The sequence below is a fragment of the Mirounga angustirostris genome, unplaced genomic scaffold, assembly GCF_029215605.1.
Source record: "Mirounga angustirostris isolate CCGP_5_RB_7025 unplaced genomic scaffold, mMirAng1.0.hap1 SCAF_12, whole genome shotgun sequence".
NCBI classification, from domain to species: Eukaryota; Metazoa; Chordata; class Mammalia; order Carnivora; family Phocidae; genus Mirounga; species Mirounga angustirostris.
The window spans coordinates 78889148-78903280 of NW_026991720.1; positions in this window are offsets into that span (position 1 = coordinate 78889148).

Consider the following 14133-nt stretch of genomic DNA (forward strand, 5'->3'; position numbering starts at 1 on the left):
TAGTGGACTTTTCCCTGATGTTGTTCCTTAGAGCATCCTTCCCTATTAACAAGGAGTGAGGAATATTGACCTGAGTAAAAGAATATTTTTCAGTAAGGTTTAGAGAAGAACTGCTATAAACTGGCCACCCCAGGCATCCTTTCCCTGGTATTGCTAAATCTTACAAGGACAAAGGGACCTCCCAAGAAGAGGTAATCACAAGCTCATCCTCACCATACCAGCCTAAGGGAAAAGGAAGCAATTTAGAAAGAGAGGAGAATCCAAACAGAGAGCACTCCACACAGCGGAGCTTGTAACCCCTTAGTTCCTCCCTGGGAAAGCCCTTCTAACACAATGGCCTACTTTGTCCCTCTATCAATACTGAGAAAGAGAGGCTTAGCGCTGCTCCTACCATGTATAGCCAATACTTACAATAATTCACTAGAGCTGTTTTAAACTATTTTAAAAATCACACGCTGCCTTAGCCTGTGGGCTATAATTTGATGACCTCTATTCTACAGCACAGTAATCTTCCATAAGGTGATTTATTTTTTTTATGTAGAAACAATAGAAGATTTGAGAAGCAAAATGTAGAATTGCAATAGAGTGGATCTGGTCTCAAACACGTGCAAATCTTATTGAAGACAATAATAAAAGACAATAAAGTAATCATGAAAGGGGAAGAAAATGTCCTTTATTGTGTATGTAATACATTCTTGTAGAATATATTGAAAATTATAAAGGAGAAATTTAAAATTATGGAAGCAATTTCCTTCAGAGAGAAACATTGTTAAACTCTATTTAGCCAAGATACTTTTGTATACGTACAAATGTGACTTTATATACTTTATATTCTAATTTTCTCACCTAATATTATTTCATAAACTTTTGATGTGTTATTAAATGGGCTTCCAAAAACATGATTTTAAACGGCAACCTAAAATTCTAACATAAGGCTGTGTCACATTTTATTAGGTCTTGTTATCTTGGCGGACCAGTGGAAAATGCAGTAAGGGTAAGTGAAAGTTCAGAGAATGAGTAATGATTCCTCAGTTTAACACATTAAACCTAAAAAAAGAGTGGCTGCAGGCGTACCTAATTATAGATTTCAAAAGATGAATAAGGGCATCATTTGAAGAAGCACCTCAGGGGCGGGGGGGGGGGGGGGGGGGAGGGCGGTGAGGGGGGTGGGGGGTGGGTACGTTTATGTTTGAAGGGGAAACACCTGGGTAAATTTTTTCATTGTAAAGTTAATGGATATTTAGAAAAGCATTTAAAAAAAAAAAAGCCATAAGGTGTTCAAAAAGTCTTACTTCTTCTGGATATGTTCCTGAAATACAAAGGAGAGGTTCTACACATCTAGACAAAGGAGAACACATTGAAACCTACTGTGATCATAATTCAAGACAGTAAGGAGTTACTGAGCTGCTGCTAAGATATTCCTTGTACATTGCCTTCATGAAAAAAACACAAAAATAAATAGCGTGAATAGGATGGTTCCCCCTGCTTGAAAATAACAGAAGTCTTTACAGCAATGTTATGACAGAGATGATACGTCAAATACAAAAATACCAAAATCAGTTTTGTAGTTGTGTTGGCCTCTTGCAAAAAAATTGCCCCATCTGCAATTCCAATTTTCCCTCACTCATTGTTAATGAGCAAAAAATATCACACCAACATTTCTTCTTGTTAGAAAAGTAATTTATTGTCTTCTGATAATAGAGATGGAAAAAAAACCAGAGAAGATTAAAATTTAATCATTTTTAAATTGTCTAAATTCCAAAAATTAATTATTTTACAGAATTAACAAATTATAAGCATTTGTTTTAATCTAACTAGGTATAAGCATTTCTCCAGAGCTTTCTTTAAATTTCCTGAATTTGTTGAGAGACTATGTGTGTTTGTGTGCATGCATACATGTATATCATTTGTTACTTAATGTAAAGCTATTCTGTGGGATTTCTTCTGTGAAAATTGCCTTATGGAAACATATTTTAACAAAAGATCCCTTAGTGTCTGCGTCAAGCTAACACTCTACAATGGTGTTCAAGGTGCAATTAAGAATACTTTTATAAAAGAGTGTTATATTTTAAAAAGTGTCATTTTATTTAAAAAACAGCAAATTTTTAGGTCAGATGTAACTTTAGTCACAACCTGGTTAGATTCTACCCACAGAACACAACAGCAAACTGCCCTAGCTTGAATAGAGACAGGCTTGACTAGAGACACTCTCAAAAAAATTATAAAAATAGCCAAAGTGAATATGACCAAACTATTTTTTTGCATATATAGATCATAAAATTACCTTTTTTATTGTATCTCTTTTTTCAGAAGATTACTGGTAACTGATTGGAAGCCTTTTAAAATGGAAAGTGCCTCTCAAATGATAAAAATATTACAAAACAGCTGTTCAAAGAATAGGATGAATGTCAAACAGGAGGCGACTCATGTAATATGAAATGGACATTTATAATTTCCCTTTAAGTACTATGTGCCTCTCTCGCACCCAGGGTGCATTTCTATCTTACACGTGCCTTATAGAATAAGGCAAAGGTGAAGAGATGTTGATATGTATTAATTGTGTGGCTATGTTATATGAGATTGTATTGCCCATCTTGTTGGAGTCTCTTTCTCCCTTGCTCACTTTGAGGAAGCTGGTGACTATGTTGAGGAATTCCACATGATGAGAATTTATGGGGGCCTTCTAGGACTGAGGACAGCCTTGAGGGACAACCTGTAAGAAACTGAAGCCCATGGTCCTACAGTCACAAGATGCTGAATTCTGCCACCAGCCTGAGTTAATCTGGAAGTGCATCCTTCCCTTATAGAGTCTAGGATGAGACCTCAGCTCTGGCAGAAACTAGAATTGCAGCCTTGTGAGACCCTAAGCAGAGGACCCAGTTAAGCCATGCCTGACTCCTCCCATAGAAACTATAAGATAACAAATGTGTCCTCAACCCTTGAGTTTGTGGTAATATTATTCCTCAGCAATAGATAATATACTTACCTAGAAAAAAACGTGGTTGATGTGTCAAGATTTCTAAGGTTATTGTGAAAAGAATATTGATAATTATTTTTTTAAATATACTCAAAACATTCTTCTACTGAGGATTAAATGTTTATAAATTAGAAAATTGAAAAGAAGTGGGTCTTTAAATTGACAGAAGGAAATGGTCATTGGACATGTTGAATCTTGATATAAGAGTTGCATGCTCTTGGTTTCTTCATTTTTGTTTTTTAATTTTTTTAATTTTAATTTTTTTTATTGAGAGCTGAAAAATGAGTAGTGATTTAGTGACATAGAGAACATCATTTACGTGTTTTGGTGATGTGGTTGGGGGGTGGCCTGACTATAGGTAGCAATTTGAAAAGAAGAATAGAAGAAGAGAGTAAAGGGGATTTTTAAAAATTGCTCTAACAGGAAAGAGGATGATGAGGTATTACTGGAGATGTGGTTTTAGAGGAGATTGCTGTTGTTTTTTTTAAGGTGGAGAGAATTGAGCACATTTAAACATTTACTTTAAGAACAACTGAAAGAGAGAAGAAACATGGATAGTGTAAAGCTCATAAAAGGCTGAAGGAAAGAATCCATTGTACAGTTGGATATACTAACGGCAGGTGAAGGAAGGACATCACATCTAATTTAACCAGACAGAAGAAAGAAAGAGTATGTGAGGTGATTTTCAAGCCTTTTCTGTGAAATAGACATCCAGATATCTGCTACGAACTGAAGGGAGATTGGGGAGGGGGGGATGGATTACACATTAGAGAAGAAAATCTTTGCAAGAAAGTACTGAGACAAGAGGAACCATGAGTATATCAGTAAAACTTCCTCAGATTGCTGGGGAGTATAAAGAGCCCAACTGAGTTAGTATTTGCATCTTTAATATAACATCCTTCCTCCCTGCCGTGACCTTCTGCAGCAATGTCTAGCTACTTTGGGTTTAGTCATGGAGAAAGCAGGTAATCAGGTTAATCCAAGGTTGGAGTTTTGCCAGAGGGTTGAAGAATAAAAGAAAGGGGGGCGCCTGGGTGGCTCAGTTGGTTGGGCGACTGCCTTCGGCTCAGGTCATGATCCCGGAGTCCCTGGATTGAGTCCTGCATCGGGCTCCCTGCTTGGCGGGGAGTCTGCTTCTCCCTCTGACCCTCCCCCCTCTCATGTGCTCTCTCTCAAATAAATAAATAAAAAATCTTTAAAAAAAAAAAAAGAATAAAGAAAGGTGTAGGAGTTTATGTTATTGGCAATAGCATCATTAAAATAGGGGAAATCTTAGAGTCAAAGCACGATAAAGAAGGAAGTAAAGACAGAAGAGGGCTGACAAATTGGAAGAAAGTCAAAATGGGAGTAATCTAAAGGTCCTGATGAGATATATAGCAGGGATTGTAGACTTCAATCCACAGTCCCAGTTTGGTCCTGTTTTTGTACAGCCTGAAGCTTAAAAAAATGTATTTTACATTGTTAAATGGTTGAAAAAACATCAAAGGTATATAATATTTTGAGACATGTAAAAAATTGTAAGAAATTCAAGCTTCAGTGTCCATAAGAAAAGTTTTATGTTTCAAACACAGCGTGCCCATTTGTTTACATATTGTCTACAGCCATTTTCGCACTATGATGGCAGAGTTGAGTTGTTGTGACAAAGAGTGTATGCATAAAAAACCTGAAATACTTGTTGTCTGGTCCCTGAGATAGAAATGGAAGGATTAGAAGGATTAGAAATCAAAGGAGTGAGAAATTAAACTTGTGGCAGATGAGTTTTGCCCAGAGGTTGGCTACAGAATTAACACTTTCAGAAATAGAGCAAATGTAGAGTAAAAATGTCCGAATTGTAACCATGAGATTGAAACCTAGAGAGAAGCTCATTGTTGATGATTAGAAGGTCAAGGAATTGAAAGTGTTGTTGGGCAAATCTGTTATTTGACTTCTGAAATCATCTAGAATTCATGAGGTAGGTGCCATTGTCTTTGATGAAAAATTGGAGGTAATTAAGAGGTGGTGGGCAGAGAGTGGTTAGTTCAAAGGTTTAAGCTCCAAAATTACAGAGCTTTTTAAAAGGAGAATGAGTACTTGCCTTTGAGAAGAAGGGCTATTGAACATGATGCACTCTGGGCTGCTTTCTCCCCTCTTCTAGACCACAACGGTGGGAAACCCACAGTGTCCTCTTGTGGGGAGGAGAAGATGAACTTTGAAGACCTGTTCTCAACAAAATTAGGTCTTGGTCACTGCTAAAAGAAACAAAAGCTTATTTTTAGACAAAATTTTCGTTATATCGGGAGTGTATGTTAGTGCCAAAAATAGTTTTAAATGATCATCTTACTTATATTCAGCACACAGCATGATGAATTAAGATGTTTTTCTTTTCAAAATTCCCTCTAGAATAGGTTTATTTTGAATTGAGTATATTCTAAAAAAAATTGTACGTTCAAAAATGTATACCTAGTATTTTAATTATTGTTTCATCTGTTTTGTTAAGGTATAATTGACAAACAATAAAATAGACATATTTAAGATGTACACTTTGATAAGTTTTGACACATATACACATATACTCATGAAACCATCACTAAAATCATGACGGTGAATACATCCAGCACCCCTGAAAGTCTTCATTTTTAATCATCTATTTCTGCTAATAATAAAACTTTACCTAATTGTAACATGAAGTATCTGGTTTATTTCTTTTCATTCATTTGTTCTTTCATTCTTCAGTAATGAGTAAATGAGTACATTGAGACGAATGCATTGAGATGAATATATATGCCCAGGCTTTTAATGATAATGCCCCATAAGCTAAGAGTATACATGTTATAAAAAACAAATATCATTATCCCAACATGTAAGTAACAGATATTTTTTAATCTCCTGATAATCTACTTTTATAAAGGAACAAATCCCCGAAATAAGTGAAATTACTCTAAGGCACAGATTTTATAAAATATTTTGCTCTGCAAATTTAATTTTTCAGCCTAGTTTTCAAAAGCATTTATACTCCTTTAAATTCTGACCTTGGTGAAAATGTATTAAAGAGTATTCCTATATTGATTGTAGGATGTTAGCTCTCTTTTATTCTGAGAAGCTAGATTGTCTTTCTGCAAAGGTCATTCATTTCATTAATGGGAATGGAGATGTATTGGGTTGCCTACCACCTTTATCTGTTCCACAATACACAGGAGGCATCCCATATCTACAGGAATGCCTCTGAATATATAGAACGTTAGGAATAACACAAGAGCCAAGTTATTTAAATCTTGAAAAATCAATTATCCTTTCTGTAATGTTAGTTCCAGAAGTACCTAATGAGAGATAGTTCTTAAGAGAAAAAAAAATTTTTTTTAACCCATTGTTCAAATGGTAGCAGTTTTTTAAAAAAAATAATGTATTTAGAGACCTTCATGCAGATCTTATAATACCCCCCAAAATTGAAACGGAACTTATTTAAATATTTTAACATGCTAATGTTAATACAAAAACAATATAGGAAATTCTATAATTTTTTATATTAAAGCTTTGAATATAATTGTATCAATTTCAAAATACTTATTCTACTTAAGTACACTCACTGTATTTGTCTCCATTGCAGATGCTAGAAAATGATACTCAGAAAAAGGTAATTAAGGGCACTCAGCTACATAGGATTAATGCAGGATGCAAAATATGCTTTTTACCCTAAATATTATTCTAAAAAAATTCTTCCATGTAAAAAACATCACATCACAATAGATATTTGTAGATGGTTGAAATATAAGATATTAGGGTTTGACATTATAAATTATAGTTACATTTATTGTTTACTTTCTTAGTAATAACATCTTTTTAACTTTTTGACTTATAATAAAAATGGAGAGTTATTATGATGTATGACTTGGAGTTTTAAGGGAAGAGCTTTATAGGCAGAGGAAATATAGGTGCAAAGGCTCTGAAATAACAGTGTGCTTAGTCAGGCTGAGAACTATCCAAACAGTCAGTATTGTTCTAGTGGGGTGAGAGAGAGGAATGGTAGATAAGGTCGAAGACATCGCAGGGGCTGGATCAAGAAGAACCTCATAGACCACTCTAAGAATTTGACTTGGACTCTAAGGACTGGAGAGGCGTTGGTGGGAAGATACCTAGACATTTCCATTGCCTGAGATGGGGGTAGTAGGTTTACAGATTGAGGGACAAAGAACAAGTCAGAAACCAAAAATTCTGCTTTGAACTGTTTATTAAACATCCAGCTGGACATATCTAGAAGGCAATTCGGTATCCAAAGCTGTTTGAGTATAGTGAAGGAGTTGAGTTTTTTTATGTGAATTTGGGATCCTCAGAACACAGATTTGATGAAAAGCCCTGGTCTTAGATGAGGTTAGTAGAGTGTACTCTACTAACTCAATGGAAAAAGTAGAACCTTTAGGAGATATATGTGGATTTGTTACAGGGAGTTAACTCTACACATTTGTGGAAGCTTGATAATAGGTAAGGCTGGTGTCCGATGCTAGAATTTGAAGTGCATAGGACAGGCAGTTAGAAGAGAGGAAGGGTGTAAAGTGAGGGGGTGTGGATAACAAGCTGGAACCCACAAGTAAGAACTTGAATCCAGCAAAGACAGACTGAACTCAGTGTCAGCTCTTGTTGCTTCTGACCTTCATGATGTGGGTGTCCAGGAGAAGCCAAGCCCCTTAGTTATGGAAACACATACACTTGACTTAGGAGACAGAAAAGCTGAAGGAGTTCCCCGGGAAGGTGGAGTAGTTGCAATTGCAAATAAAAGACTGTATGTGTGTGACAAAATGGTTTCTGTTTTTTTCTGGGTTTTTTTTTACACCCTTCAAATCTCCCAGGAGTTTCCTGTTTGGCCCAACCTAACTGGAAAGAGATAAGAAAGGGAATTCTGGGGAAGGTAGTTCAGCTTAGCCAAATCCACAAATTGCAAATCCACTACAGGAGATGAGTATAGATAGAGAGGAGATGAGGGGGTCCTGTGGGACTAAAAAATTTAGAGGTCAAGAATATGAGCGTTTCAAGGAAGTATCCTTAAATGCAGAGAGCATATCCTTCATCATTAATTCCTGATTATTTTTTGGCTGCAAAGAGGATGTGCTGGCTGGAGCTTGGACTCTGAGATGGAGGCCACCTATTGCGGATGGATAAGCAAGAACATCAAAAGTGCTCATGTTTGTTATTCATTAGTTAGTTAGTTCATTATACTGCCACACCAGCCCTGGACATATGCCTGGACTGTGTTTATAAGAGAAGTCAGATTTGTCATATTTAAACCACTCTTGTTTTGGGTTTTCTACTACCTGCAACAAAACCTAATTCTAATTTATAGAGTGGATTCAAGAGAAAATGAGAGGTGAACAAATAAAGAGTAAAGACAATATTTTGACAGAATTACCTATAAATTGGAACTCAGAAATGGGTCTCTAGCTGGAGGATGAGTGAGGGTAGGAAGAGATTTATTTTTATGATGGGAAATGTAATTGTTTTTTTATGAGGTTGGGGATTATCCAATAGAGAGGAATTACTTAATCCTATAGAAAAGAATTAAATTGATGCAAAGAATTATGAACTGAATAATAGAAATAACAGAAAGTTCTAGGAGAAACATTTAGTTTACTTGATTGCTTATTCAGAATGGGGAAAGTTATATTTGCATTGTTCTCTTATTATATAGATATTAATATTGTTGTAGTTAAAAATGGGGAAGAATGATTGGGGGGAAATCGGAGGGGGAGACGAACCATGAGAGACTATGGACTCTGAGAAACAAACTGAGGGTTCTAGAGGGGAGGGGGTGGGGGGATGGGTTAGCCCGGTGATGGGTATTAAAGAGGGCACGTTCTGCATGGACCACTGGGTGTTATACGCAAACAATGAAACATGGAACACTACATCAAAAACTAATGATGTAATGTATGGTGATTAACATAACATAATAAAAAAATAGCATTCTGGGAATTTAAGCAATTAGCATAATTTTAACCCGGTAATCAGAAAGAAATAGATAATATGTCATGTGTTTTGTTTTGTTTTTTAAGATTTTATTTATTTATTTTAGAGAGAGCGTGTGTGCTCAAGAGGGAGGAGGAGTGCGGGGGGTAGGTGGGAAGAAAAAGGGGGGGAAAGAATCCCAAGCCGACTCCATTCCAAGCGTGGAGCCCAACACGGGACTGGATCTCATGACCATGAGATCATGACCCGAGCTGCAACCAAGAGTCAGACACTTAACCAACTGAGCCACCCAGGCATCCCAGATATGTCATATCCTTAATGCTGTAAAAATTACTTCACTGAAAATAACTGGTAAAGCAGACTTTTTATTTTAAAACTTACGTCACTTAGGGAATCTCTAATTCACTTTTCACCTTTATTTGTAACACACATTGTTGTTTCTTGTATTTTAGTCCTGGATAAAGTTTATTAGACTTATTGTAAGAAGATGATGCACCAATTAGCGTTTCGTGCTTAGCTGTTAAAATTTCATACAAAGTGTGCAGTTTTTATTAACATTCCATTTTGATATTTCCTTACAATTGTAAGTGATCCGTCTTCAGATCATTAAGCTATTTATTAAAATTCTCCTGCAATTAACTTTAGGCATAATTAATTTTAGGCATAGCTATATGCACATACGCTAATTTATCATTGGAAACATGCTAATTTCTTAGTCATATCTTATATAATTAAGAATATTCTTTCTGTTTAGATCTCTGGGAAAAGACAGGTTTGTTTTTTGTTTGTTTTGGTCAGCAAGTATAGTGAGGTTGGAGTTTCGAACAGTTGATACTTTCCATTAATATTTTTGCATAATTTATTATGTATTATACATAGGATTATATAAAGAAAAGATGGCTATATGCAGTTATATTATTATCCCATAGTTATTGTAATATTAGAGATGCAGTGTGTATGAGATACAATAATCATAAATTCAGGGATAATTACATTTAGTTCTTCAAACTAGCACATTTTCAACTGAGTTTACTAAAATTTAATCAACAGGTTTTCACAAGACATGTTTTCCTATTTATTACCTTTGTTTCTGACACACTTATGGTCATCTCTTCAAAATGCAAAGCCTTTTCATAAGAAATATTTTCTGAACAGAAATTTAATGTTCTTAAATGTTCTCCAAGAACATTTAAATTATTTTCGCTTAACTGGCAAGACCCATTTTATAGGTCATGGAAAGTGGCTATGCTCAGAATATAACGTGTGACATTATTGGATCAAGCACATTATTTTTGTAATAGGAAACCAACTGTGAGCAGGACCAGGTTTGTAAAGCAGCTTCGTGTACATATGAAAACCTGTAGTTCCAGTCTTGGCCTCCACATGGTGCTAGTGGAATGTACTGGTAGATTCCAAGCCCAAACTACCTGCTAATGCAAAATAACCACTCATACTGCCCATCACAAATAATCACAGTTGTGAAACAACTGATTCCAATAAAAAGGCACCATACCTGAAATTTTGCCTTATGCAAAATTTAGCTTTACGTGCACAATAATAATTTTGCCAAGTCATTTGTGAAAATTATAGCGAAGCTAAATAAAAGATGACGTGAAGTAATGAGTTTAGATTCTTGTTTCATCTTGGGGATCTCACCAGTGGGTTCAGCATCACTTTTTCTTTTTATCTGTGTATTGTTTTCCCGTAGATGGTTATTTGGAATGGTTTTTGAGGAAAGGAAATCCTTGGAAAAGAGACTTTATAGGATTTCTGCCAGGTTTTTTCTTTTTTTTTCTTTCGTCATTGTGATTCCTTTGAACTCTAAAATTCACTTTCATAGCCAAAATCTGATTTATTTTGAATATTTTGATTTTCTGTCAGATTCTTCACAACTTTAAAGTTAGTGTTTTGTTTCCATTTATTTTAATGTGAAACAGGTATATTCATTGAGTTGATGGCAGCTTTATGTGATATATAAAATTTTATATCCACTTGCCAACTGTATGACAATTGAAGATACTATAAAATATTACAAAATATTTGGACTTTTTGTTCAGTTTCTTGCCAGCTGACTAATGGATAATTGCACTGGCTTTATCTAATTCCTTCCTTTTCTTCTTTCATAATGGGACACAACTGTTTTTCTTCACTTTAGGCTTACACATTGGCCATTCAGTCAAAGCTAAGTGAACAACAAAAGAAATTATTCAAATAATTAACAGAAAGAAACTGATTTTGGGTCTCTAAATATCTTAAGCCATATAGGGTGTATCTTGCCACTTTTTTTTCACACATTTAACTATTTACTGAATAAATTACTCCATGCCAACTGGTTTGGTTCTGGCTTTAGCAGTGGTAGTTCAAAAACAATGCAGAGTACAGAGAAAATGAAAGACGACTCAAGACTTCAATAAAGAAAATTTTTTTTAAAATTATATTGAATTATCAATTCAATTACATTGAATTACTATTCCTATCACTTTCCTCCCTCCCTCTTTCCCTTCCCTTCTTTTTCTTTTTTTTAAAGTAAATAATCCAGAAACTGACCTTGAAAAAATTAGACCACTTCTTGCCTGGAAGATAGAAAATATAAGTGGTCTTTGGGGCGCCTGGGTGGCTCAGTTGGTTAAGCGACTGCCTTCGGCTCAGGTCATGATCCTGGAGTCCCGGGATCGAGTCCCGATCCCGCATCGGGCTCCCGGCTCGGCAGGGAGTCTGCTTCTCCCTCTGACCCTCCTCCCTCTCATGCTCTCTGTATCTCATTCTCTCTGTCTCAAATAAATAAATAAAATCTTTAAAAAAAAAAAAAAGAAAATATAAGTGGTCTTAAATTCAAGAATGAGGTTAAAGATGCCAGTGGAGGGATAACTTCTTTACTGTAGTTTATGGTACTTATTATTGGTCTCGTACTGAGTCCATTTCTTAAGTGGACGGAGTATAAAGTGTTGTCTTTGGTTTAGGTACATTAGTGGCAATGTTGCTTGAAAACGTTGGGCTCTTTTGGACAAAATCATATAAACATCAGTAACTATTCGTAAGTGATTTATTACCCTTAAATCCTTTCTTGGAAACGTCCTTCTTCTCCTGTAACTGTTACTAGAAATATGTGTGTGTGCACACACATGTATATGTATATATACATATATATATACATATACATATATATACATATTTCCACCAATATATATGTATATATATTTCCACCAGTAACTATTATTACCTGACAATTTAAAAAAATACTTATTTATTACACAACTGCTCTACTTTTCAATATAGAATAAAGATTATGAGGGAAAAAAAGACTATTTGCTTAGTTCCCTCACAGATTTATTCTTTAATAGTTTTGCCTACTGTGTGGAGCTCCCAGGTGTGCCTGATTGCCAAGGTAAGAAGACAAAGCTAAGAGCCTACAAGGGCCAGATAAGTCCACTAAACGACTCACTAACACCTGTGCGGAGTGTGTCTGCCTTCAGATGGAGGGTTTCATCTGACGGGTTCAGTCACAGAGGCTGTCGCCGACGGAAGCACCAACTGCCTTGAGTTTTTATTTCAAAACTACATATAGCTCACTATTAAAATTTATTAAAGATCAGTTCCTGTTAGTATAGTAATTCAGAAGAGTCGCTACGCAGTCTTATCTAAATAATACTTTCCCAGAAGACGTATGTAATGGTCGGAGCATAGGCCCTAGAATCTGGGTTGAAAAGGGTGGTTCTGTCACTTACCAGTGTTTCACCTCAGGCAAGTTGCTTGGCATCTGTGTCCCAGGTTCTTCTTATGTGTAAAGACAATAAAAACGGTTTCTATTGCATGGGGCTATTGTCTGGGTTAAATGGGATCCTATATGAATGTGCCTTACGAGGTGCCTAGCGTATATGGAACACGACAAATTAACCTTATTATTACATTATTTTACATTACGTTGTATTATTGTTTTTATTCCATTAATGGAATCAGTTTGAGGTGTATTGCTAGATGTTGCAGACGTGAGTCACACATTACTAGCAATTCACCATCGGCGCCACCAATAACTCACAAATATACATTCCAACAGACAGAAACCAATAAATTACAATATATTATGGAAGTTTCTCATACATTTTTTATAGCAAGTGATTGGAGCTCTGCCTTTTTTAGGAATTCTCTACAACTCATAAGGAAGAGTATAGGGAAACCTCTCATGACCTACAAATTAAAATATTTTCAAGTTAATGACACACAATAATTTTATTTTGCCATAAAGAGGGCATGAGAAACATCACTACACTGATTAAAATCAGTTACAGCTGATACTTGACTCGCCATGCATTTCCTGCTTTTCTTCATTGTCAAGGACCTAAGACAAAATTAGGATAAACCTTGTGTAAGTCAGAAACAAAGAATTCAAAATTTTATAAAATACAATTTCTGCTCAAATTTTGAGGGGTTTTTTTGTTTTTTGTTTGTTTTTTAGAATAGCTGGTCAAAAAAAAAAAAAGCCACTCTATTGAATTGTTAGCTTTCTAAATGATGACGTAAGAATGGCGTCAACCAAACCTCTTTCAGCAAGTGACTGGAGTGGATCCGGGATCGTTCTTATTGATGGGATGCCATTCTTTGGACTACTCTTGATAACATACAAAAGTAAGTTAGTTGTCAGTTTTTTTCTCATCTACTTGAATCATGGAATGTGGGAAATGGCCAATCCAGATTTCTGGAGCGCTCACAGCATCTGTAGTGCAAGGCCTCTGCACTGGCCAACCAGTGAATGCATCAGCAGCCTTGGCGTGTAAGACCTGGTCGTAATGATGGCAGCAGCTGCAAGCTGTGGCAGGTCGTATTGGTGGGACATTTGAGACGCTCCAGAGAGCAGGGTTAGCAAGAGTCGAAGGAGGATTAGTGAATCTGAAATGCCATGACCACCGGAGAGAACGTTTATCTTTAGTTGCTGAAAGGATCACCATCATTGCTGTTGCGATACTTCGATGTATTAATGGTTTTAATCATCATTGTTCTTAAGATGTAGTACTATCTGTTCACCTATCAATACTGCGTATGACATCATTTTTGGGTACAGCGTTCAGTCGGGAAAATGAAGGGCATATCGCATTGTATTCTAAAAGTGATGCAGGGATTCTCTGTATCTCTTAGCCCTTGGTATCCACATCTCTTGCTGGCTTAGGAGTAAGTTCTGCTGAAGTAAGTCTTAGTGACACATAGGAAGGAATGCGTTATCAGCGACT